The following is a 26,979-nucleotide window of genomic DNA, read 5'->3' as shown; positions in this document are numbered from 1 at the left end:
TCCGAGTCCTGGTTCTGAGCATTGGTCTGAGACAATAGTGCCTCTTTAAATAATAGGCAAATAAAAATTCCCGGGGAAGTGACAGAATATCAGTAGGCTTTGTTTCTTGTCACTTCCTTGTTTCTGTTTTAATTTGTTGTTCTGTGAGAAAGAAGTTAGGAAAAAGCCATATTTAACATGCATATTTCTATTTTATCCATTTTTTTCTTCACCCCAATAACATGTTTAGAATTTGCAAAGCAGTTTTCATTTAAGTAGGTTTAACATAGTGAATTTATAATATACCAAAATTACTAATTGGAATTCTATTGTATTGAATTCTGGTTATATACATTCATTTGAATTATGTTCATAACAAACATATTCATGTGACTGTTTAGCTTACTAACTTTATACTATAACTATGTTATATGTTATATAATGTATAAAAACGATATGTTATGTTATCATATGACACTGAATTATTTTGCTATAGATATATAGCCTATTCTGTATTGGAAAACATTAACTGCCAATTTAGTTGACTGCATAAGTTACTTAAGTGAGTTATTTTAGTGTTATTTGGATTAGCTTTTAATATTTGGTCATTTGCACTATGAAGAAAAAAGCCAATGAAAATGAGATATGATGGCTCCATACTAATTTGCAAGTCAGCCCTGGAGGTCCCACCCCATGCACCTCTCTGGCCTTTTACTCTCTATCTCCCTCATTCATGCAGAGCTCCTCAATGGACCTTTACGGTGCCAGGCACGCCCCACCTTAGGACCTTCACACAGGCTGAGGCAGGAGGATCCCTTGAGCCCAGGAGTTCCAGACTGTAGTGCGTCATGATTGCATTTCCGAATTGTCACTGCACTCCAGCCTGGATCACATCACGAGACCCTGACTCTAAAACTAAAACAAAAACAAAGGACTAATTAAAAATAAAAAAAGAGACAATGGCTTTAGGCTCAGGACTCCAATCTTCCTTCTCTGCCTTTTCAGAGCAGACATGCTGTCTACGACTTGCTCAGGGTTGTGGGCAAGTCCCCTTCCAAGAGAAGAGCCTGCGGAGTCACTGCTAGCACCTAGACGTACCTTCAGCAAGGAGTCCAACACTGCTAGTGGAAATCCTGTGCCTCTAACAAGCTCAGGCTCTCTGTGGAGGATGCTTTGGGATCCCTCCACAGGAGCTCCTGTCCCTTGGGAGGAAGAAGAGCCACCTGGGGTCATTTGCCTTGGTCTCTCTCTTCACTAGATTCACATACAGGTAAAAATATGCCTCACTGGCATATTGTCCTATTTTAAGGAAAAATTGACTGGGGAAGAAGAGGGAGAAAAGCCTCCGTTCCGGATAATCCCCAAATTGTTATGATTACATCATAGAGCTAAATGTAATACTTTTGCCTGAAAAGTACTCCCTAGAAAGATACATGATATTCAATAAAATGTATTGCAATATTTGAAAAAATATAACATTATATCCCCACCTTATACTTTACACCTGAATAAATTTCAATAAGATGTGAAATAAAAAAACAAAAAGTGTTATAATAAAATATAAATTCATATTCATTTATTAGTTAAATGAGGTAAATTGTTCCTGGGTGTCTTGACACGGCAGAAAAAAATAGATTTCACATATTTTACACCATACAAAATTTAAACTTTTACTCAGAAAAAAAGGTATCCATGAAGTTAAAAATAAAGCAAATTAAGAAAATTAGTCAAAGGTGGGATTTCCTTCACATATAAAGACATTTTATAAATGAATAAGAAACACAAATGTTTAGTAGAAAAAAATGGTCTGAGAAAATGAGTGATCAACACACGAAAAAAGAGCGCTGGCCAGGCGTGGTGGCACATGCCTGTAGTACCAGCTACTTGGGAGGCTGAAGTAGGAGGATCGCTTTGAGCCCAGGAGTTAGAGGCTGCAGTGAACACAGACTGCATCACTGCACTCCAGCAAGACCCTGTTTCAAAAATAAAATAATAAAAAATAAGAGCCCCGGAAGAAACCAAGAACAACTTTTAGCTTGATAAATGTCTAGTGTTGGTAAATGCTGTAGGACATTGATGTTCTTCTATCCTTTTCCTGGGAGTGGTACACATTTTTAGAAATGGTGTGTCAATATGAACCGAAATGCAAAGTGGATATACTCTGTGACATGGCAATTCCATTTCTAGCAAACTATGCTATGGATAGCCCATTATAAATAAACCAGTATGTGTTTATAAAGATGCCCATTGTTGCTTTGTTTGGAAAGCCAAAGCTGAAACTACTTAAATGTCTGTCAACAGTGGACTGGTTAATACAAATAGTTTATCAAGACAAAGATATATTATGCAAATTATATTAGAAAAGGAATGGGCTAGACAAACAAGTACTGATTTGTAAAGATATCTAGGATATTTTATTAAGTGAAAAAAGCCAACTACAGAATAGTAGACACGGAAGGATTACACTTTTGGGCCAAGAAAAAAAAAAATCCTATAAACATGGTGGGAGTACACTTTGTTTACTAAGTCCTCCTCCCCGCCGCCACCGCCATCACCACAAAACCTCTGTACCCCAACACCCACTGCAGGAAGCAAGGAGGGCCTTCTGGGCCTCAGAGAAGCAGAACAACTGAACAGAGAATAAAAGAATTAATTCTCAGCTTTTTAATTCCAAAATAGACTTTGGAAACTACTGGCAGAGACAATAGGTTAAACAAATAGCGTTGGAAAGAATGACTGTTGATCTAAGAGCCAGTTTTCCTGCCTTAGACCAGATAAAAATACTCCAGGAGAGAAAGGAGCAGGGGACAGAGGAGAGCTAGTGGGAAGAGCATCACGCTGAGGACCAGAGCCCTGCCCACCTTGGGCTGGCCACAGAGAGAGGATGAGAGAGCAAGAGAACAAGGCCGTTCCCTTTGCTGTCATGACACAGTAGAATAGAGAGAGACCGGTAGAAGGTGTGCCAGGAAGATGGACCTGGGGCACGTTCACCGACTGGGGTCCCAGAAGCAGACTCCAGTTTCATGGAAAGAATCCACAGCCAGCTGGGAGCTCTGGGCTAGAGTCAGGCAACCCCATCAGCAGATGCAGCTTCAGCCACCTGGTCTGAACCTGATACCGCGGTGAAGGGTAGAATGGACAGCAGCAGCCCAGAGCCAGATGTGGGCGGTGGGCACCACGGTAGATGCCAGCGTGTTTAGATCTGGCCAGTGGCTGGCCACCTCCACAACCCTGTGCTAGCCCCACCCCCAGAATCTAGAACAACAGCAACAACGACAGTAATCCAGAGCGGAAGAACAGAGAGGAAGCTCCTCCAGCGACAGAACTCCCGAAACGCCCGAGCTTCCTCTGAATTGACAAACATAACATGCTCTGCTTCTTGACAGAACCGGTGCTCGAAATAGAGATTAAGATGTTATTTTTAAGAAGTTACACTTTCCACTCCTGAATGCCATGTCCTGAAAGAATCCTGTCTGCTGTGTACAGATACATGCTTGTTTATACATAGGACGTGTCTTCAGGAAGGTATTTCAGACATTTAACAGGGGACCTCTCTGGGGGTAGAAGTGAAGGATTGGGGGTATGAGGAATTTTCTGCTTGTGAACTGTTTGGATTTTTCAGCTGATTAATTTTCTAATAATTTTACTAAAGACCCTTTCCTTAAAGAGTTCAGCGGATATGAAGTCAGGCAGACAGCTAAAGAAACACTTGCAGTGGAGTGTAATGAAATTAAATGTCCAAAGAAGTGCAAATGAGGTAAGACGCACGTTCCCTAGAGGCGACTGCAAGCATTCAGGTGAGCCTGCGTGGATCCCAAGACATTTAGCAGGTGCAGCGCGGCTGACAGCACCCTCCATTAGGATTATTTCAGATGTCCCCTGAGAACTTGGTTGGTGAGGAGAGGTGGATTCTGGAATACAAATGACCATTTATTTTTTTAGGAAGAAACCAGAAAGCTAGGAATTACATTTTTGACCTAGATGCAGGAAGAAAAGAAATGAACATTGAACAATACAGGTGTGTCAATTCACTCACTACTTTATATTAACCCTGCAAATAAACTTTTTTAAAAAACCTAAGGCTAACTTCGCAAATGAGTACTACAATATTGATCAGTATTCTTGATATTACCTTTTAGCATGTGAGTTCCCAGGGTGGTACATGTGAGAGAGTAAAGAACATCTATGCCCTCGTCTTTGGCACTTACACTGTTTAAATTGTGCTTCTTCCCAGAGAACTGAGTGGAGAGACCATTGGCAAAATCTTTAAACAATGGTGGAAAAGTCTGTGATTTATTACTATAACTACTGTTAATATCAATAGTCTTATTACTGGTGGGGTTGGGAAAAGCTAAAAAAAGGAAAAATGGTCATTTGAGCAAGGTTCTGACAGACAGCTGGTGGAAAAGAATTCCAGGCTGAGGGAATAACGGGAGAAGAAGCCACAGTGTGGGAGTCAGGAGTGTTTGATGTCGGTGGTAGGTGTCAGAGACCTCACAGGGAGCCCAGGCATGAAAACCTAACAGGCCATCGTGAGGACTCAGGTTTCACCCTGAGTGAGATGGAAAGCCAAGAGAGCAGGGGTCTGCGCAGATATAATTTAGAATTTAAAATCATCCTTGGGCTGCTATGATCTCAGTGGATTTTAGTGGTACAAGGACAGTAACATGGGACCTTGTTAGGAAGCTGGTACAACACACATTGTACACAAGGCAAAGAGTTTGTGTTCCCCATATAGGTCATCTATACTGCCTCTGGGTGTCTTTTTCCCGCTTTAAAAAGGCACACTTTGTTGCTCAGTTTAGTTGAATCTCATCAAATAAAAGTAGGATGGTGAAAAGTGGGTGATCAGCCATAGCATGTTTTACCCCTCCAATGTTCATAAGATTATCTCTTTCTAGTAGGAACTACTGAAAGTTAGAGGCAGAAAAACCAGCAAGATGACAGTAAAAACCATATTGATTAAGAGAATTGGAAGAAAACAGCCAGTCTTGAATCTTGTGATGAAGCAGAAGAATCTGGGTTTAGCAATGAAGTGGTATGTGCACTGCCTGGACAATCATTCAGGGCCATTTATTTTAAAAGCACTGGGCTTCTTTTTTTTTTTTGAGATGAAGTCTCGATCTGTTGCCCAGGCTGGAGTGCAGTGGTGCTATCTTGGCTCACTGCAACCTCTGCCTCTCCTGCTTCAGCCTCCTGAATAGCTAGGATTACAGGCATGCCTGCCTATTTTTTTTTTTTTTTAAAGTAGAGATGGGGTTTTACCATGTTGGCCAGGTTGGTCTCCAGCTCCTTACCTCAAGTGATCCGCCCACCTAGGCCTCCTGAAATGCTGGAATTACAGGTGTGAGCCACCGTACCCAGCCAATTCTGAAAGCACTGGGAAAAAAATTTAATTTTCTATAAAAATTAAAGGACATCTCTGTATGTATTGTGATGTCATTTCAGGCAGGAGAATTACTGTAGAAAATCCCAGTAACTCAAAACAGAGGGAAATGCTTGTGCGAAGGGCTGCCCTAAGTGAAACAGTTAGTGGGGAGTGGCCTGACGACTATTCAAGTGAAGACCAGAGCAACCCTTGGATGGGATGCGCCAGAGAGCATCTAGTGTATTAGTCGGCTCGGGTTGCCATGATAGGATACATTAGACTGGGTGGCTTAAGCAACAGAAATCGATTTCCTCACAATTCTGGGGTTAAGGTGCCAGCAGGATTGCTTTCTGTGGCTGGCAGATGGCTGCCTTCTTCCCGTGCCCTCACATGTGCACAGGCATCCATTTTTAGTGTTTCTCTGTATGTCCAAATATCCTCTTCTTATAAGGACATCAATGATAAGAGCCCAACAGGCTCATTTTAACTTGATCATTTTTTTTCAAGGTTCTGTCTTCAAACACAGCAGCATTCTCAGGTACTAGGCGTTAGCGCTTCAACATATGAATTTCGGAGCACATAATTCACCCCACAACACAATGATTCTGTTTTTAATAATCACAAGTTACATAAAACCAAAATGGATTCATGTGTTAGGGGATAAGTGTAGAGGAAGAATAGAGATGAAATTTAAATGTGTTAAAATACACTAACAAGGAAAAAAACTGGAAAAAGCATTTCCCATAAGAGTTAAATCACTGTCAAATCATTTCAAGCCAGTAGTAAGCTGGGTTAATTGTCAAATACCTCAGCAAGCTCTAGTGGGGGTGTTAACAGTAGTTATTATCTTAAAAAGAACACATTTCTTTTAATGCTATTATGTTTTAGAAGTGCATAAAAGGTTTCCAAGGAGAGTCTCTTTTGTGTAATGATGCAACCTGTACTGAGTGGTATGCATCATTTTTGGGGTGACATCTGTGGGTAAAATCAGAAAAATCTAAAGGCTTAGAAATATACTAAGGTACATTTTCTTGAACTGGAAGAATGGAGATAGCTTCTGAAGATGGAATACACAGAGCTTTGCAAAATAAAGATAATAAGAGGGAAATAACAGGTTTTAGAATCTTGCAGGTTCCCTGCTGTTTATAGTTCACAGATCCAAATATAGCTGTGTTTTAAGTTTTTAAAACATCCATTTTGTGTGAAAATTCATCTCTATAGATAATCTCACCTTAGTGAAATAGACTAGGAAAGGAATATCAGTAACGGCACAAATCTCTTTAAAAGGAAATGATTTGCACCGAAGATTCCTGGCTCTCTGGATTTTCTGAATATAAACAAAAGAATTTCTGGGAAAAACAGCAGAATAAAAAACATTAAAATGGAAGAAAAAAGAAATAAATCAAAAGGGAGATATAAGAGTCTACTATGACTAATTTTTACTTCTCCTAAGTTACTCTTTTATTTCCTGGCACTAATCTCCTTCCGAGACCAAGAAATTTTACCTTACTTATTCATGCTCCATTACAAGCATTTCTCCTGTGGTTGGTTTTGGGTAGTGTGGAACAATTGAACATTTGCAGGTGTCTTGGCAATGAATCGTTGTTTCTGTTTTCTTTCTCTGTCTTTTTTTTCCACCATGAATCCATTAGACATCTACCTTTATTACATTTATGAATGCACCCTGAGTCTAAGCAAGCTCTGGCTGAAACTAGGCCATACATCAAACATCTCTGAAGTGTTTCGGTGCTACGGGGATGAGAACTTCATAAATAACTATGTGCTAGATTTTGTTATTACTCACTAGTGAGGCATAGTTTTAAAGTTGCTTTGAAGAACTCATCTGTGAAATTCCAGTAAAAGATGCATCACTTTTTAAATTTCCCCCAAGCCCACATCTCGGATACCCTACCCTGCTTCCAAGTTTCTTGAGGAAATTGAAAGTTCAATGGCAGTGCCTCTGTTGACTCCATCTTTATCATTGTCTCCATCATGGGTATTTTGTTCTAATGGCATCTCCCAAAGAACCATTGCTCTGTCAAATGCTCACAACAAGTCTTCGGCTGTGCATGCAATCGGATGTGATGTAATTTACAAAGCGATCTAACAATGGGCTGCGGCTCAGTCTCGTGGTCCCCTTATCATGAATGAATCAGCAAAAACCCACCCTGTGCCTGTGTTTTACTGGGAGACGATTTTCCAATAATATTCTTTATTTGTATTGCAGTATTTAAATTTTATACCTTCACAAAGTGAAAAGTATAGCCATGGGAATAGCCAGCACTAAGCACAAGTGATATTGGCCAAAAGTTTCTCTCTTGGCCAGGTGTGGTGGCTCAGGACTGTAATCCCAGCACTTTGGGAGGCCAAGGCAGGCAGATCGCTTGAGCCCAGGAGTGAGACCATCCTGGGCAACATGGCAAAACCCCGTCTCTACTAAAAGTACAAAATAAATTAGCCAGGTATGGTGACACATGCCTGTAGTCCCGGCTACTTGTGAAGCTGAGGTGGGAGGATTGCCCGAGCCCTGGAGGTTGAGGCTGCAGTGAACTCTGATTGTGCTACTGGATCCACATCCAGCCTGGATGATGGAGTGAGACTCTTTCCCCCACCCCAAAAAAAGTATTTCTCTCTCTCTCTTTCTACTCTTTAGGCTTTCACATATTTTACATAATGTCTATTTTAATCCGGGTCCTATATCACAGCACTGGGTATTAAATATTCAAAGACAAATAAAGTAAAGTAGCAAAGATAATTCAACATAATAAATGTAGTAAAACTATGCCCGTGGTATAGACTAGAGGCTATTGGAGCATATCTTAGTTTGGGCACCCCACCCACCTAAACTGGAGCCCAAGAAAAATACGATGTATGAGTGTTTCCTTGGGTGATCATTCCAGGAAGCAGAGGTGAGGGTGCGAAGACTGAGAGAGGGGATAAGAAAAGCTGATAAAGCATGTCAGTGAGCAACTGTGGGCCTCAGGGGCACGTTCCATCCCACTGGAGTCCCTCTGAGGAACTGGGTAGAATGAGCTTCAGAATCATCTCACTGGAGGATCCACTGATTCCAGCCCCATATTAATTGGCAGTTGCCTCTGGGGTGTATTAGCGTCCCCCACACTTCTGTAACCAAGCCGAGTAGCTTTCTGTGGGTTCAGAGAAAGCCCAGAGGGAGCAAAGCAGAGGGAAGCTTGAGAGAGGACTTCAAGTGGGGAGTGGGCAAAGAACATGAGCCCCTTCCCAGGCGAGCCAGGAAGCTGTGGCACAGAGCATGGCAAGCACTGACTACAAAGAATATAAAGGGGCTCCTAATTTGATTTTGGAGAAGGGAGAGGAGGTTCCCCAGAGTAAACAAACCCTAAGCTAAACTTCAAAGAGGAGTGGGCAAAGGAGAAAAGGCATTCTAACATACAGAGAAGCTTGAAGAGGGAGCACACTTGGCGAAGTGTGAATATTTAGGTAGGGATGACGTGCGAAAATAGAGAAAAGGATGAATCCAAAAGCAGTTTAGGAGGTTGACTGACAAGACTTGTGAAAGACAAATGGTGTTTTGTTGGTTTGTTTTGAGACGGAGTCTTGCTCTGGAGTGCAGTGGCCAGTGGTACCATCTCGGCTCACTGCAACCTCCGCCTCCCGGGTTTAAGCGATTGTCCTGCCTCAGTCTCCTGAGTAGCCGGGACTACAGGCGCACACCACCGTGCCCAGCTAATTTTTGTATTTTTAGTAGAGACAAGGTTTCACCATGTTGCCAGGATGGTCTTCATTGCTTGACCTCGTGATCCACCTGCCTCGGCCTCCCAAAGTGCTGGGATTACAGGCATGCGCCACTGCACCTGGCCGACAAATGATGTTTTAATGGGAGAAAAGGGGAGAAAGAAATTTCTGCTTTTGGTGGCTGAGTAGGTGGCTACAGAGGGAAGGACTGAAAACTTGTTTATGGGGTGAAGAATATGGTAAGTTCAGCTTTGCTCATGAAGTGTCTATGGTGCCTATAGAATTTACAGGTGGTAACATTTTAAAATTAGATGTCTGAAACATGAATCCGTTAGATACCTGCCTTTATTCGATTTATAAAAGCATTCCCAGCCTATGTAAGCACTGGGTGCATCTGGCCATGCATTAAATGTTTCTGAACTCAAGGGAGAGGTGGGGTCTAGAAACACAGATGTATCTAAACCCATCCTAAGGGGTCATCAAGGATGCAGGTGTAGGCGAGATCATGCAGAATACGTAGAATTAGGAGAGAGAAGAGTTGAGAACAGAGCCCTGATGTTTAAATGGTGGGGAAAGAAAGAGAACTCCAAGATGGATATTGAGAACCTGTGGTTGAAGGAGTAGAAGGAAAACCATGAGAAAGGAATAAAATGGGAACCCAGGGCAGGGAGAATGTCAGGGAGAGAGGATAACAGTGCCGGCCACCGTAGAGAGGTCAAGGAAATTAAAAGTGAAAAGTATCGGCCGGGCGCGGTGGCTCAAACCCGTAATCCCAGCACTTTGGGAGGCCGAGGCGGGTGGATCACAAGGTCAAGAGATCGAGACCATCCTGGTCAACAAGGTGAAACCCCATCTCTACTGAAAATACAAAAAAATTAGCTGGGCATGGTGGCGCATGCCTCGAATCCCAGCTACTCGGGAGGCTGAGACAGGAGAATTGCCTGAACCCAGGAGGCGGAGGTTGCGTTGAGCCAAGATCGCGCCATTGCACTCCAGCCAGGGTAACAAGAGCAAAACTCCGTCTCAAAAAAAAAAAAAAAAGAGTGAAAAGTATCTTTTGGGTTTAGTGATAGAGTTTGTTGGGGATCACAGCATAGAGAGGGTTGCTACTGCCGTGCCACAGCGGGCTCTGGGCTAGGTGCTTTGTGTCCACTCTTTCACTGAATCCTCCAGTCAGCCCTCTGAGTTATTGCCACTGTTCTATGCAGAGTTTGACACATGAGGGGTGTGAGGCATAGAAACGTTATGTCACAAGTCTAAGAAATGGTAGCACCGGGGTTGACAGCCAGGCCACCTGATTTCTAAACCCAACATGACATGATTGTCTTAGTGCATGTGGACTACTATGATGAAATACCATAAACCGGGCAGCTTATAAACTGCAGGAATTACTTCTCACAATGTCAGCAGCTCTGGTGTCTGCTCTCTGGTTTATGTGGGGCCACTTTCCACTGCGTCCTCACATAATGAAAGGGGTGAGAGGAGTCACTGGATCTCTGTAATAAGGACACAAATCCCATTTCACGAGGGCTTCACCCTCACGACTTAATAACCTCCCAAAGGCTCCATCTTCAAAAACCCTCGCATTAGGGGTTATGTTTCAACACAGGAATTTTGGGTATGGTGTCGGGGGGGACTTAGACATTCAGTCTACAGCAACTATAATACCCGATAGATGTCACAACCAGGAGGAGAAATATCTTTTTCATGGAGACAGGAGGAAGAAGGTAAGGGATATGTGAAAGCAGATGTTGGCTGTGTGGGAGTGAAGAAAATTTGTGCAATTCATGTCAGCCTCTATTTTCTCTGTTAAGACATTGAGTTCCTTTTCTGGTTTTTTGTTGCTGTTGTTGTTGTTGTTGTTTTGTTTTGTTTTGGTCTGTGTGGGGGAGGGGGTGGTGTTTGAGACAAGTCTCACTCGCTCTGTTGCCCAGGCTGGAGTGCAATGATGCGATCTTGGTTCACTGCAACCTCCACCTCCCGGGTTCAAGTGATTCTCCTCCCTCAGCCTTTTGAGTAGCTGAGATTACAGGCAGGTGCCACCATGCCCAGCTAATTTTTATATTTTTAGTAGAGATGAGGTGTCACCATGTTGGCCAGGCTCTTGGCCTCGAGTGATGTGCCCACCTCAGCCTCCCAAAGTGCTGGGGTTACAGCCGTAAGCCACCGCACCCAGCCTTTGAGTTCCTTTTCTGAGGCAAAGTAGGACAATGCGAGGATATGATAGGGAGACTGAGGGCAGAGATGAAACTTCAGAATGACTGCTGGGAGAAGAGGTGGATATCTCTTCTTCTCCCTCCTCCCATGCCATCTACCCAGATGCAGTTGGATCACCCTTGTTCCAATTTTCTCCTCGTACAATACAAACACTTTATTAAGAGCAACAGATATTCCATGTGGGCCAAGTGGTTGACCTATCCGAGACCAAGGGACAGGTTGCATGTAGCCTGAGAGGCTCTAGCTCTGACCCCTAGGGTGAGCACATCTCTCTCCCACCTGTGGCCTTTCATGTTCTTGATCATGGAGTAGCTCATGAAGTCCATGAATTCCACATGCACCTCTGTGCACTGTTCCTGCTAGCCAGTCCTGCCCAGAAACTTGCTGTCACTGGCCAGCTTAATGGGCTGCACATGGCTTGTGTTCACCGCAGCACAGCTGTGGTCGGGCAGAGATACTGTGTTAGAAATTGACTTAACCTTCTGATTACAGATGTTTGGTTTATCAGTGGGCACCTGATCCAAACTTAGCCAATCCTATTTTCTTACCTACCTAGTCAGGGTTTATTCTGCGCTAACTAGAGTCCTTTCCCAAGAAATTTGGGAGGAGAAGTGAAAAGAAAATCATCTCTCTTCGTATGTAAAAATTGTAACATAGAAAGATGGAGGATGTTGGTGACTGGAGGGTGTTAGGAGGATCAATACATAAAACCCCTGTTATATTTATTGGTGGATATTAATATATTTCACATTAATATGTATTATGATAAGACATAGTAATAAACATCCAAGCTCAGAAGCAACTGAGAGATAGATGCAGGACTCAGACCATTAGAGATCAAGACGTCATATTTAACAAATGTCAAACAAGCTTGCAGATAGTAGCAGAGAATATGATATGTGGACCTATTTATGTTCCACCCCTGAATTAACGGGAGTTACTCACCCAGTCACAGGCACAGCTGCACGAGTGCTGGTTCTCCCAGTTGGGATCTGACTCTTTAAAACTCATTGCATGGGCCACGCGTGGTGGCTCATGCCTGTAATCCCAGCACTTTGGGGGTCTGAGGGGAGTGGATCACCTGAGGTCAGGTGTTTGAGACCAGCCTGGCCAACATGATGAAACCCCATCTCTACTAAAAATAGAAAAATTAGCTGGGCGTGGTGGCCAGCTCCTACAATCCCAGCTACTCAGGAGGCTTAGACAGAAGAATCGCTTGAACCCAGGAGGTGGAGGTTGCAGGGAGCCAAGATCGCGCCATTGCACTTGCACTCCAGCCTGGGTAACAAGAGCGAAACCCCATCTCAAAACACACACACACACACACACACACACACACACACATGCACACAGGCAAAAACTCATTGCATGGAGGAATAGAAAAGGTGTGCTTCCTAGGGGCAGACTGATCCCAAACAGAGAGAAGGAAGGCTGCATCTCAGCCACATATAGTCAGTCTCTTTCTCCAAACTCACAAATCAGCTAAATCACTCCTTCCCTGGAGAGAGGTTAAGGTGTAGGGCTGCAGAGAAAGCAGAGGGTGTCCCTTGATAGAAGTGCCTGCACTTGGAAATAGCGGGGAAAGGGGGAAGAGTCCCCCTGCCCAACCTTGGTACTTTCTTACTATGTGAACCAGAGAAGCAGATGAAACTGCAGAGACAGGGAAACAGAAAGAGAGAAACAAAGCAGATGAGAAATGTAGACAAAGGTCTGACAGTATTTGAGTTTCTGTTTCCAGTTGTTCCTCCTGCCTGAGGATTTTTTCCATTTTGGGATGTTCCATGAAAATTGTAACAAGATTATCAGGCTCTGGTTTTGGTCTTGTAACACATGGTGATCATATTTTCAGTGCATTTTTCTCCCAGCCATCACCAAATTGGACCATGATCAGAACCACAGTATTGTATATTCAAGATTGTCATAGCTTGGGTTCCCCTTAAAGCAAAGCCTGAAACAAATACTGTACTTATCTTGAAGTACTTTACTGAGGAGTGTGATTCAGGAAGGAGGAATGGCAGGGGAGAGCTAACACAAAGATGCACCCCCGTTTGCTCACTCCCCTCGCAGTACCGCTGGACTGCCTTATGAAGCGCAGGGCTGCCCAACCAGGGGGAAAGATGGAAAAGCATTTATCCAATCAAGTGTTTGCCCCTGCTTTTGCAGATGGTTGTAGCCCTTAGTGTCGACAGAGAAGCCTGGGCTGGAGAGCCTGAGACAGCCGTGTGCAGAGGGGCCAGGCACTATCTGACTGTGATTGCAGGAAACTGGACCCCCACACAGAACTGGTTGCCACAGTAGCAGCTGGAACCAGAGACAGGTGAGGCTGAGAGGATTTGAACTTGTGCACAAGAAACATCATACACAGAGACCTTCATGATGAAATTGATTCAACTGACTCATAAGGAAATAATACACTTGTCTCCTTAGAAAATATACTGCACATTTCTATTTGGAAAGTTAATCTTAAAAAAACCCATTACTGGGTATATATCCAAAGGACTATAAATCGGTCTACTATAAGGACACATGCACACGAATGTTCATTGCAGCACAGTTTACAATAGCAAAGACCTGGAACCAACCCAAATGCCCATCGATGACAGACTGGACTGGGAAAATGTGGCACATATACACCATGGAATATTATGCAGCAATCAAAAACGATGAGTTCGAGTCCTTTGCAGGGCATGGATGAATCTGGAGAACATCATTCTCAGCAAACTGACACAAGAACAGAAAATTAAATACCGCATATTCTCACTCATAGGTGGGTGATGAACAATGAGAACACATGGACACAGGGAAGGGAGCACTACACACTGGGGTCTGTTGGGGGGAATAGGGGAGGGACAGCAGCGGAGGGGAGCTGGGGAGGGACAGCCTGGGGAGAAATGCCAAATGTGGGTGAAGGGGAGGAAGGCAGCAAAACACACTGCCACGTGTATACCTATGCAACTATTTTGCATGTTCTGTACATGTACCCCAAAACCTAAAATGCAATAAAAAAATAAACCAACACTTTCCTCCCTCAGTTTTAAATACTCTTTTCAGAGAGGCTAAAGTAAAATCATTTGTAGATTATTGTTGTAAATACCTTGGCTTTAGCTGTCTTTAATACTATGTCAGGCTTCCTCTGTATTCTCCTTACCTGCTCTGCCCTGAGTTAAGCAAAGCCTTAAGTCATTCAACATTCACAAAACAGGTAGAGTGTATCTAAAAAAACCAAAAAGCCAAAAGGGTTAATATAAGATCCCTGCCCTTGACACAATTAATTCTATAAAATGGCTAATAATATAACCAGTAGACTGCCACTGAAGACTTTCCCTCAGCTTAATGGGGGCCCAAAAGAAAGCACATAAAGAGGATGCCATGGTTGGAACGTGGAGTATTTAGGGTTGATCCTAGACATTCCTCCGCAGCGTCAGCCACAGCAATTGCGGACTCTTGCTTAAATAACCTTCACTTTTGCTCCACTAGGTTTCCTCCTACTGGTTTCCTAAAGTTGTTCACCTCGGGGTAGAAGCCCCTTCCCTTCCCCCTTTGGATCAGCAACAAGTTTTAACCAATCCTTGTATTAAACCCTCTCTGTTTGAAACACTTTCTGGAATGGACACTGAAAATACATATACACAGGTTGTGTGTGTGTGCGCGCGCGCATGGGTGTATGTGTTTGCGTGAGTATATCTTGTTCAGATACTGTGTATCCTTTTTGCATTGGTGATATCAAACTGTTCATATTATGCTGTCTCTCAATTTTTTTTTCAATTAATAGTACATTTTGGCAATCTTTCCATATCATTTCGTATGAGCTAGCTTCCTCATTGATTCTAAGAGACGCAAAGTATTTCCCTGTTTGGATAGCCCATCATTTATGTAACCAGCACGCCACCGGTGAGCATTCAGTTGTTTCTAAGTTTTTCACTGTTACCAACAACACTGCAATGAACAGCCTTGCATGTATATGTTTGCATATTTGTTCAACAAGATTTCTAGAATGACATGGAATTTCTGGCTTGCTCCAGTTTTAAAAACTGTATTCAAGAAGAAGCCCCTGGCTTGTGATCTCACCCAGATCTGTGGATCCCGACTATCTGGGAGTAGACTAGGTGGCCTTATACTCAGAGTCAAAACTATCGCTTCTCTTCATGCCTTCTCCTATTCATTACGTAGTCAACCTACCACCACCACTGCCATCAGCTCCATTACCACTGCTTCGTAATTATGGGTTTCTCTTAAAGGGGACTCAAATCATAAACTTTATTGAGTCCTTTGGAAGTAAACTGATATGAAATCCTATATGGATATAACAAGATGAAGTGACTAGGGCTGCTTTTTTGTTTACGCACTAAAGCAGGGGACTGTAGACTCTGCTACAACACGAACCTTGGAGACACTATGCTAAGTGAAATAAGCCAGTAAAAAAGGACAAATATTGTATTATTCCATTTATATGAAGTACCTAGAGTAGTCAGATTCACAAGACACGGGAAGCAGAAACGGTGGCTGCCGGGGCCTGGGAGAAGGGCGAAGTGGAATGGTTGTTTAATGGGTGAGGAGTTACAGTTCTGCACGATGAAAAGTTCTGGAGGTGGGTGTTGGTGACGGCTGCACGACAAGACGAATATATGGAATGTCTTTGCCACAGTGCACTTAAACATGGTTAAGATGGCAAATTTTATGTTAAGTATATCTTACCACAATTAAAACAATTTTTAAAAGGGAGATTATATCAATGTACATCGATGAGAGTTCCCGAGCAAGTTTCTTTCCTTGGCGATTCCTACTGAGTCCTCATAGAATTAAAGCCCTTTCACAGAAAAAAGTTTCTAAACTCAACGATTATAAGACGTCAGAGTCTCAGTCACAGGCCACTTGCTGGAAACAGGCTTAGCTTTCAGAATACAACATATTTTAATAAATGTGCTTATTTTATTTGTTTGGTTATTAAACAAATTATTAAACCAACCACTTGACTAGATTGTGATATAGAAAGAAAACACAATCACCAGGACTTGTTTTCAGTAGACAAATCTTCAAAGAGTGATAATAGGTATTCTATAATAGAACCCTTTAACCCCCTAAAATCAATGTCCAAATAGGTCAGGTGCAGTGGCTCATGCCTGTAATCCCAGCACTTTGGGAGGCTGAGGCAGGCGGTGAAGTCAGGACTTGGAGACCAGCCTGACCAACATGGTGAAACCCCATCTCTACTAAAAATACAAAAAATTAGCTGGGTGTGGTGGTGCGTGCCTGTAATCCCAGCTACTCAGGAGGCTGAGGCAGGAGAATCACTTGAACCCAGGAGGTGGAGGTTGCAGCCAGCCAAGATTGGGCCATTGAACTCCAACCTGGGTGACAGAGCAAAAATCCATCTCAATAAATAAATAAACAAATGTCCAAATAAATAACTATCGCTATCAGAATGCCAAAGTCCATCTACCTCCATGTTCACGTCTAGGTCCTGGGTTTGCCTTGTTCTATGTATAGATGTGACAAGAGCTGAATGTCAAATACAATGACAATCCAAATACTGAAGAGCCTTGATTTTACAGTCTGTTTCTAAACTTTAATCTCTTCTTTTTCCAAATGCTTATTCCTTAAATTCTCATATGGAATATTAGATTTGAAGATTGCTATCTCTGAAGCAAGTTTTAAAATTGACATGAGCATAGTGTCGGAGGTTTCATTCCTCCAGAAGCCATCAAATCACACATATAGAAATTCCCTTGACTCCGCTTCCCACATTCATCTTTACTACACTCTGAAAGGTTTTTCAGTCAAGAATCCCATTTCATTGGGTTACATGTGCTCTACAATAACCTGTTTTCGTTTTTTAAAAATAACAGTACAAAAAAGCACCAGAATTTTCTTTTTTTCTTTTCAAATCATGAGCAGATCTGAGAATGACATAAATAAAATTTTCTGCTCTTCCCAGGGGAATCCAGATCTAAAATATCTACTAAAAGTAAATAAAAATTTACATAAGATCCAATACGTATATAAATGATGACACTTGTTTGTTTCTGAGGCAGGCATTTAGAGACATATATTTTCTGATAATTATATAGGCTCATGTCTAAACCTGCTGTAGAAGCTACTGATTATCCACCCTTAAGTGAGACAGAGCCGCCTGTGGGTGAAGTATGATAGTGGGGTTAATTGCTGACAGCACTCCCAGAGGCCCAGTTTGTCGCCACCCACGGGCCTCCCTTGCGGGTTTCCAGGCCACAGTCTGCCCTCCTTCTCCAACATCATCATGAGGCCGGCCATATTTGGCTGTTATCTCTGCTGGCTGTTTCATCACCATGACTCTGCATGAGTCTGTGTGGACATGATAGGAAATTAGTCCAGGCGTAAGGCTCTTGAGAATGTTCTGTTCACTGACCACAAATTGTAATGAAGCATGTAATCTGAACTTGGGTTCTGTTCAATTGTTTGACTCCTCACAATTGCTTACCTTTGTGGAAAGTTGTTAGCAGTTACAGTTCAATAGTTGTTTTTTCTTATTTTTTTCCTCCTTAGTTACATGTCTAAGATACTGATTTTATTTTAGTTCTCATTGGTAACCATAATATGATAGTCTAGTTATTTCCTGCCTGGTTGTGGAATGCTTTTTTTTTTTAAACAAAATTATCCTCTTAACTATTTTCTATATGCTCCTAAGTTTAACTTTTTTTATAATTTTATTTTTCCTTAGATATGTTTCTGTTTTTTTTTTTTTGAGATGCAGTCTTGCTCTGTTGCCAGGCTGGAGTGCAATGGTACAATCTCGGCTCACTGCAACCTCTGCCTCCTGGGTTCAAACAATTCTTCCATCTCAGCCTCCCGAGTAGCTGGGACCACAGGCGTGTGCCACCATGCCTGACTAAGTTTTGTATTTTTTTAGTAGAGACGGGGTTTCACCATGTTGGCCAGGATGGTCTCAATCTCTTGACCTCGTCATCTGCCCACCTCAGCCTCCCAAAGTGCTGGGATTACAGGCATGACCCACCACGCCCAGCCAGGTATGTTTCTGTTTTAAGAAACCAAACTGTTACTTATTTCAAAAAAACTCTGCCATATATTAAACTAAAACATTATTTTTACTTAATTAATCTATATAAATAAGAAATTATATTATGATCTTATTAAAGGGAAAGTGTTACTATTAATAACTTTCAAAGGTGAAAGGAACCATTTGGAAGCATATTACACGGCTAGCATGGCACTGTGTGTGTTATATGATCGACAGTTCATGCTTGACAACTCAACCTGAGCTTGGTTGGGTAACAGCTGCTTTAACACAGGAAACAGAGTAGGTCAGCCTTTCTCCAAGTATATGCCATAGAACACCAGTTCCATAAGATATTCATAGGCATTATGCTTCAAAATGTTCTTTTAGTCAAAAAATTGGGGAAGCAGCAAGTTAAATGAAGTTTATTTACAGAATGACTTTTAAGAACCTTTCAAATGCCAATGTGTGGAGCTCTAAGAGTCAGATATAGCACGCAACATCTCGTGTTGTGTGTGTGTGTGTGTGTGTGTGTGTGTGTGTTTCAGAACATCTGATAGGACTGGTGTTCTTTAAAACACACTTGGAGAAATACTGAAATAGCAGGTGAACTCTTGAACTACAGAATACTCTGGCATAGTATAAATTAGTTGATGCAATTTCCTAAAAATTTTTAGTGGGATTCTAGGGCTCATGCTGAAAAGCTTTGTAAAAGTCTTGAGGTCCTAAACTGTCCTTTTTACTAGTTAGCTTCATGTCATTATTTATTTAATTTTTGTTAAGACAAGGTCTCACTCTATTGCCCTGGAGTGCAACAGGCTGGAGTGGAGTGACCTGTTGGTAGCTCACTGCAACCTCAAACTCCTGGCCTCAAGCAATCCCTCCCACCTTGGCCTCCCAAAGCATTAGGATTAAAGGCATGAGCCACCACACCTGGCCTTCATGCCATTATTTAGATAAAGACAGGTGAGACATGAAGATGTGTGGCCCATTTTGGGGTGGGGACACCCTAGAGTCTATTAGTCAGACTTCATGGTCTTTGCAGCCAGGATACCTTCCTGACTGGATCAACATTCTGGCTTGCTTGGGAAAGGACCGCTGTGGAAATAATACATCTGTGTAGCAGGTAGACTGAAATCAGATGTATCTAAACATTTTTTTTGGCCAAACAGTGGGATGAACCTTCCAGAAGCACAGTTTTCTGAGCCCTGAAAAGCCTCTTGGGGAAAACTCATCCTGGAAAAAGCGGGTGTTAGACTTTATAGGTGCTAGATTCAGTAAGAAAGTGTGGTAGTTGGGGGGGAGGGGGTGTTATGGAAACAACATTGGTATTAATCTGAAATGTCAAGTCCTAATATTCAAATTTGTTTCCTTACCCCGACGGAATCCGCTGAACTTACATTGGGTAATTGGGGAGAGGGGGTCTATAAAGGAAATATTAAAGGAGATACTTAACTTTGTAGAACTCAGGACTAGGTTGGCTTTCCACCTCCTCTAAGAGTGTTACACATAAGTAGCCCCTGCTTTGTAACAGAACAGTACAAGCTCTTGGCACTTCAAAAGCTCTGTGCATCAGCTGTCTTGGAAGGTGCTGCTGCCCCAGGAAGCTGGTGGATGCCAAGTGTGAGGTGGTGATACCCAGTGGAGAAGGGTTTGCAAGGGCACAAAAGACATTCTCTGAGGACTACCAGAAGTATCTGAAGGAACCTTTGCAGGGGGACTCATAGGTAGGCTTGATGGGGCAGAAGTTCATCTATTTAAAGGAACTGGGCAACTGCCATTAACATAACGCCATCAGTACTTACAGACCTGGGAAAGTTTATGTTACAGAACCTGCAGAAGTGTTAGCCGCACACTCAGCTTTTGCCCTTTCATTCCAGCTTCCTCTGGGAAGGGACCTTCAGATCTGAGAGCTAAAACACTTACCTGGACTAGGGACAGGACTTCAGAAGTCATCTTCCACTCTCATCCGCGTTCCCTTGCAGCAGGAGGCATGAGCTGTATGTTCCATCTTAGGCAACATCTTCCATTCTAGAATTTTAAGAGGAAACAGAGTAAGGTCAAAGAGGGTGGGATTTAGATGTTGGCTGTTTAAAGCTGGCCACAGGCTTAGGAAGACACACACCGCTTAGGAAGGTATCTGTGTTCTCCAGTCCAGTGCAACAGGATGGGAAAGCAGATAAAGACACAATAAGGAAACTCTAGGAGAGTATGTGTTTGGCTAGAATAATTTCGTGCGTTTTATTTCTTGTAAACCATAGTATAGCAATAAGCAATAGACAGGATTCAGGTTTACCGAATCTAAATTATTGGGGAAACAATAATAAAAACTCAGAATCTAAAGGGAGAATACCTGCAATTGATTTCTCCTTCCTTCCAATCCCTCCTCCTACCTGCCCACCCCGCCCCGCCCCACAGAAGCCATCTCTGAGCATTCCTCTGCCCAACTCAGGAGTTGAGCTTCTTTAAAAGGACGGAGGGGGTCAGACTTTCTGGGGAAGACCAAGAGCTATAAAGAGAAGCCCAGGGCCGTCAGACTCTTGGTCCTGCATTTGCTAGCCACCTAAATGTGGATAAGTCACCCTGTCTTTAATTCTTAGTTCCCTCATTTGTAAAATGCTGAACTATCTACCTCATAAGGATATTGTGAGGAACAAATAAGATGTATGCACAGTAGATCACTTTGTAAAGTGCTGCATGGATGTTCATTGCCTGTATTACATGTGCTGAGTATGGTAGCATCTGAGCAGAGTGTGTAGGAGAGGCCATAATTTAAAGTACTGCTAGGTGATTCTGGCAGGTATCATGATCAAAAAGACCATGGCTAAGGCCAGAGAAATGCTCAGGATTGGAAGGATGAGCTGGATATTGAGACTCAGGAAGGCTAGACATTGAGTGTAGGGCAGGGATGTCTTAAGCAGGGTAGCATCAATCTTTTTTTATTCTGCAAAGAGTGTATTGGTTCAAGGAAAGAACAAATATTGTATGATTTCACATATATGAGCTACCTACACGAGGTAAATTAATTGAGACAGAAAGTGGCATAGAAGTTGCCAGGGGCCGGGGTGAGGGGGAAATGGAAAGTTGCTGTTTAATGGATACAGATTTTCTGTCTGGGACGATGAACACTCTGGAAATGGACAGTAGTGATGATCATGTAACGTTGTGAATGTTAATGACACTGAATTCGACACTTAACAATGGTTAACGTGGTACATTTTATGTTATGCATATTTTCAGATACCTCAGAAATACTGGTTCTGAACTCAAAGTTTCAAAGAGTTCTAACATAGAAAAGCAGTAATGGCATGATAGCCATAAGCCAAGGCTGTGGAAATGCACGGACTTGGGTCCAAGGTCTTTCATCTTGCGGCTATGTGAAGACACTTATCAAAACTGCATAGGCTGGGTGTGGTGGCTCACACCTGTAATCCCAGCACTTTGGGAAACTGAGGTGGGCGGATTGCATGAGCCCAGGAGTTCAAGAGCATCCTGGGCAACATGGCAAGATCCTGTCTCTACAAAATAAAAAATAAAAAAATAGCTGAGCATGATGGCATGCACCTGTACTTGAGAGGCTGAGCTGGAAGTGTGGCTTGAGCCAGGGAGGTTTAGGCTGCAGTGAGCTGTGACTGCACCACTGCACTCCAGCCTGGATGACAGAGCAAGACTCTGTCTCAGAAAAACAAAAAGCCCCGCGAGTTAATGTCTGTAAAATGGTTATATGAACTGATCTGGACTCCCAAGTAATTTCAGGGTTAACATAATGTAGCAGAATTCCTAGGACATATTAGGTGCTCAGTAAAAACTCACTGGCGGCAGCAACGGTAGTGAATAGAAGACCCTATCACACTTATGTGCTGTGTGTAGGCAGAAAAGGCCCATAAATCTGAGCTTGCCCCCGATGAAAAGGTAGAGTTGAAAATGTGCAATTGCTCCTGACTAAAGTGGGAGCAAAGGACATAAGCTCCCAGGATGCTCTTGGAGAAGGGAATGAATAGAGAAGATGGCTGAGGCTTGTGGCTGGGAGTCGAGGATAATAGAGAGTGTTTTGCTCCTAAGTAGGGGATTCAGGCGGCTAAAAGAAGACAAGGAGGACCTCTTCGTCCTGTTTCCTTCAATATTTCACTTTGGGTGCTTTTAAATATATTATGGAAGTGAAAAGGAGGGAGGAGGAGAGGGATAGAGGGAAGTTTCCTGTCTTGATCTATTTGCTGACCCCCCACACACAGTACCTTCTCATACATCTGGTGACCTTTACCAACTCTACTGGGACAGAAGCTCTGGCAGGAGGGTGGGCTTCTCTCTATTTGAATGGAGTGCCCCGAGAGCACATGTGGGGCACAAAACCCTTTATTCTGCTTCAGGAGGGTAACTAGAGCTGATGAGGAGAAGTTAGGTTGGAAAATGAAAATGAATTTAAGTATTTAAAAAATTTTCACCTAGAAATAAAATGAAATCTGGGGTTTTCAGTCTACTAAATGATAGCTTTCCTTTTTCCTTTAGTAGATTTCTATGTCTACAATTCACATATGCTCACCAATTTTAAAAGACACATTTTACTTGCCAAATAGAATTGAGAAGACCTACTACCAACACTTTCCTTGGAGCTGAAGCCACTGTGTCTTTCCCAGCCAATGGGGTGGCTCTGTTTAACTTTTGATGAATGGCCAACCCATTTTCCAAAGTGGTTGTACCATTTTGCATTTCTAACAGTGATGTAAGAGACTTCTAATTTCTCCACATTCGAGCCAAGACTTGTTATTGTCTTTTTTTTTTTGAGATGGAGTTTTGCTATTGTAGGCTGGAGAGCAGTGGTGTGATCTCAGCTCACTGCAACCTCTGCCTTCTGGGTTCAAGCCATTCTCCTGCCTTAGCCTCCCACGTGGCTAGGATTTCAGGCACCCACCACTATACCTGGCTAATGTTTTGTATTTTTAGTAGAGACGGGGTTTCATCACGTTGGCCAGGCTTGTCTTGAACTCCTGATCTGAGGTGATCTGCCCATCTCAATCTCCCAAAGTGCTGGGATTATAGGCATGAGCCACCGTGCCTGGCCTGTCATCTTTTTTTTTCATTATAGCCATTCTATTAATGTGAAGTGGTATCTCATTACGGCTTTATTTGCATTTCCCTAATGACTAATGATGTCAAGTGTCTTTCCATATGTTTATTGGTCTTTTGCAAGTCTTTTTTTTTTTTTTTTGAGAAATGTCAATTCGAGTTCTCTGCCCATTTTTAAATTGGATTTTTTTTTTAAACGTAAGTTGTAAGAACTCTTCCTATATATAGTCTGAACGCAAGTATCTTAGTGGACAGAGAATTTACGAATATACTCTCCCATTCTGTGGGTTGTCTTTTCGCTTTCTTACGGGTATCTTTTAAAGCAAGAATTGAGTATAACTTTTCACATCACATTTACGAGTATCATTCATAAGTAGGTGAGGTGGAGAAAAAGTTGAACACGTACAAAATGGCTGATGAGAGCATCAATTAACCTGGAAAGGAGAAAAGTGAGGAGCAACCCACCTGGATGTTTAAGTATATTAAGAGCTGCTGTGCAGAACAGAGCAGGCATGACGTGAGTGACTCCAAAAGGGAAACTGGTACCAAACGGAAGTTCTAGAGCAGATGTGGATTCAAATTAAGTGATTTTCTTAACCTTAGAGTTTTTTTTTTTTTTTAACTAAAGTGAGCTCTACAATAGAGGCATTCAAGCAAAAACTAAATGGGAAAACCGAATTATATATCTCAACAATGTGGCTAAAGAGAACCTGCACTCTATAGGAAGTTAAACTAGACAATCTCCTGATTTTCCTTCTGTCTAAATTCTTTTTCTTTTTCTTGAGATGGGGTCTCCCTCCGTCTCCCAGGCTGGAGTGCAGTGGTGTGATCGCTTCTCACTGCAACCTCCACCTCCCACGTTCAAGCAATTCTCCTGCTTCAGCCTCTGGAGTAGCTGGGATTACTGGCACCTGCCACCACACCTGGCTAATTGTTATATTTTTAGAGATGGGGTTTTATCCTGTTGGCCAGGATGGTCTCAAACTCCTGACCTCAAGTGATCCACCCGCCTTAGCTCACAGAGAGCTGGGATTTCACGCAAAGCCACTAAGCCTGGCCCTTCTATCTACATTCTATGATTCTATTACGTTACACGTTTTCAAAAAAAAAAAAAAAGTGTTGGTCAATATAAAATATTTTTTTCACTTAATTAAGCTGTGAGAATTTTGAATAGTCATGTTAAGTTATAGCAAAAATTATTTCGAGGAAAAAAAATTGGTAGAAACCATGCTAAAAATACTGCTTTAAACTAAGAAGGTATAAAAATTTTAGCATCCTAGTAAAAACAATGTTGCATAACTAACGATGAAGTTATACATTTCATAGCACAACTGTTCCTATCACATGTTAACAAATAACGAAGACAAAGATAAACACGAATCTTGCCCATTTCACTTCAATTTTTCTCTTTCAGTTTAGAGGTCAGAGCCAAATATCTTCATAGAGCAATATTGCTCCATTCTCCTTCTGTGGTTCTGACAGGTAGAAGGAAATTGCCAAATCGTTCACACAGCATAACAGCCAGAGAATAAAAGTTCTAGAAAACATTGGCTAAACTATTTCCTGGCCCAGGGTACAGAGAATAAAAGAAAAATTCCTTCAGACACAGAGTTTAATGTAAAGAGCTCGAAGCACAATAAAGTTCAGCAAAATCATTGCTCATTTCCCTTGGAAAACGTACAAAGCCTAGAAATAAAGTCCAAGGGAAAATTGAACATGAAAATGAAATCCAAGGATAATTATTCTTACTACTATAAAGCTGGTTTAGCAATAACCACTCAGTCACTTGCCCAGGGCAGCTGAGAATTTATACCAGATGAATGAAAAATAAGAAATTCTGGCCAGGTGTGGTGGCTCATGCCTGTAATCCCATCACTTTGGGAGGCTGAGGTGGGTGGATCACCTGTGGTCAGGAATTAGAGATCAGCCTGGCCAACATGGCGAAATCCTGTCTCTACTAAGAACACAAAAAATGAGCACAGAGTTGTGGGGGGCGCCTGTAATTCTAGCTGGCAGGAGAATTGCTTGAACCTGGGAAGCAGAGCTTGCAGTGAGCTGAGATCATGCTATTGCACTCCATCCTGGGCACCTGAGCAAGACTCGGTCTCAAAAATAAACAAATAAATAAAATAAGGAATTCTGACTGTTTTATTCTTATGGTAAGCATTGACTCGTTGAGACAAAAGCAGAAATTGGTAAATGTTTTAAATTTTTTTCATTTTTGCATAAGAAATATCTGGGGACAGGAAAAAATAAAAATTGAGGCACTCAATAAGAAAAAAAAGTAGAACTTAAAAAAAAAAACAAAAACAGAGTGTGAGCTACTAAAGATCACTTCCATGGCTTAGAAGGAGATTCACCATGTATGTTAAAATGCACACACGCAAAAAGCAGGAATAGTCAGATGAAGTTAGAAAAGTTATTACAAATAACAGACGAATGCAGCAGTACTCATTACAAATTGATTAGAGGGGAAAAAAGCTTTAAAAAATACTTACACGTAAGAAAATATTTGTTGTAGGAAATGTTGACTTGGAGGAGAAAGCCCAGATAGTAGAAGGAGAGTTATGTGAATGAGAAAGGAGCACAGGCCAGGTGCGGTGGCTCACGCCTGTAATCTCAGCACTCTGGGAGGCCGAGGGGGGTGGATCCTTTTGGAGTGACCACTCAACCTCTCTCCTTGCCTGCCTCCTTGTGCAGGGTGCGTTATCAGTTGAGTCCTTAGGGAAGCAGACATAGGAAGTTGAGAGTGCAGAAAGTTTATTGGAGAATAAGGCCTGTGGGATAAAAGCTGGGAGCTGGGATCGGCTGGGAGAGCCAGCTTACTGAGATACAGGCCTGACAGTCTACTGTCCAGCAGGAACTCCAGGTAAAAGCTTGCCTTTAGAGGAGCCCACCTTTGGGGAGAAAGGGCTAGACCCTTGGACTAGTCTTGCTTAGCCATGGGCTTACGCTACCCAGAGAAGTGAAAGAAGTGCATGACCTTGACTCAAAAGCTGAGGTGGACCTGAAGAACTGAACAGTTGGAGGTTGTCAGCGAACCATATTGCTTGCAGCTGGGCAGTGAGTCCTCCTTGACTGGGGTTCTGAACACTGCACATTCCCATGTCTGCCACGCAGTTCAATACCTCCAGGCACTCACTCCAAATCATCAGACATGCCTCAGTATCACTTTGCCTCACCATTCCAGCCAGACTGACCCCTGGCCCAAAAGAAGAGAGGAAGTCTGAGGCCTGACTTTTGGATCCTCAAGTCTTCCTCTAAGACAGACTTCTCCCTCTCCCCGATATGATTCTCCATGAGAATGATAGTGCTGTTCAGAGGAAGCCCTGATGCCCACAGAGAGTGCCTGGCCACGGCCCTCATAAAACAATTACACAAAACTCTAATACTGTTATATTTCTCAAACATGAGTTGTTCTGTTTTGAGAAGTACCACATGTGGCATATCAACAGCTAATCCAAAAGGCAGTCTGCCAAACTCAGTAAAGATGCGTGTCAGTCTCTTCTTTTCAAACGGGTCATGATCTTGGAATCTAGTTACATCCAAAAATGCCTTCTTATATGTAAAAGGGTGTTGAGAGTCCCTTTCTATGCCAATGCAAGAAATTATCCATACAGTGCCAACTATTTATGAATGTATGAAA

General features: G+C 42.4%; 1 long non-coding RNA gene across 1 annotated transcript in view; it reads right to left on the bottom strand.

Annotated features, from left to right (window-relative positions):
- The window catches only part of LOC128932237 (uncharacterized), a 68,314-nt gene that overhangs the window by 14,444 nt on the left and 26,891 nt on the right, over nt 1-26,979 (bottom strand). Inside the window, exon 2 of the long non-coding RNA XR_013536236.1 lies at nt 20,196-20,300. This is a non-coding gene — a long non-coding RNA (uncharacterized LOC128932237). The remainder of the gene's footprint in view (nt 1-20,195; nt 20,301-26,979) is intronic.

The sequence above is a fragment of the Callithrix jacchus genome, chromosome 5 (assembly GCF_049354715.1).
Source record: "Callithrix jacchus isolate 240 chromosome 5, calJac240_pri, whole genome shotgun sequence".
Classification (NCBI taxonomy): domain Eukaryota; kingdom Metazoa; phylum Chordata; class Mammalia; order Primates; family Cebidae; genus Callithrix; species Callithrix jacchus.
This window is presented reverse-complemented; position numbering and strand designations above follow the sequence as displayed.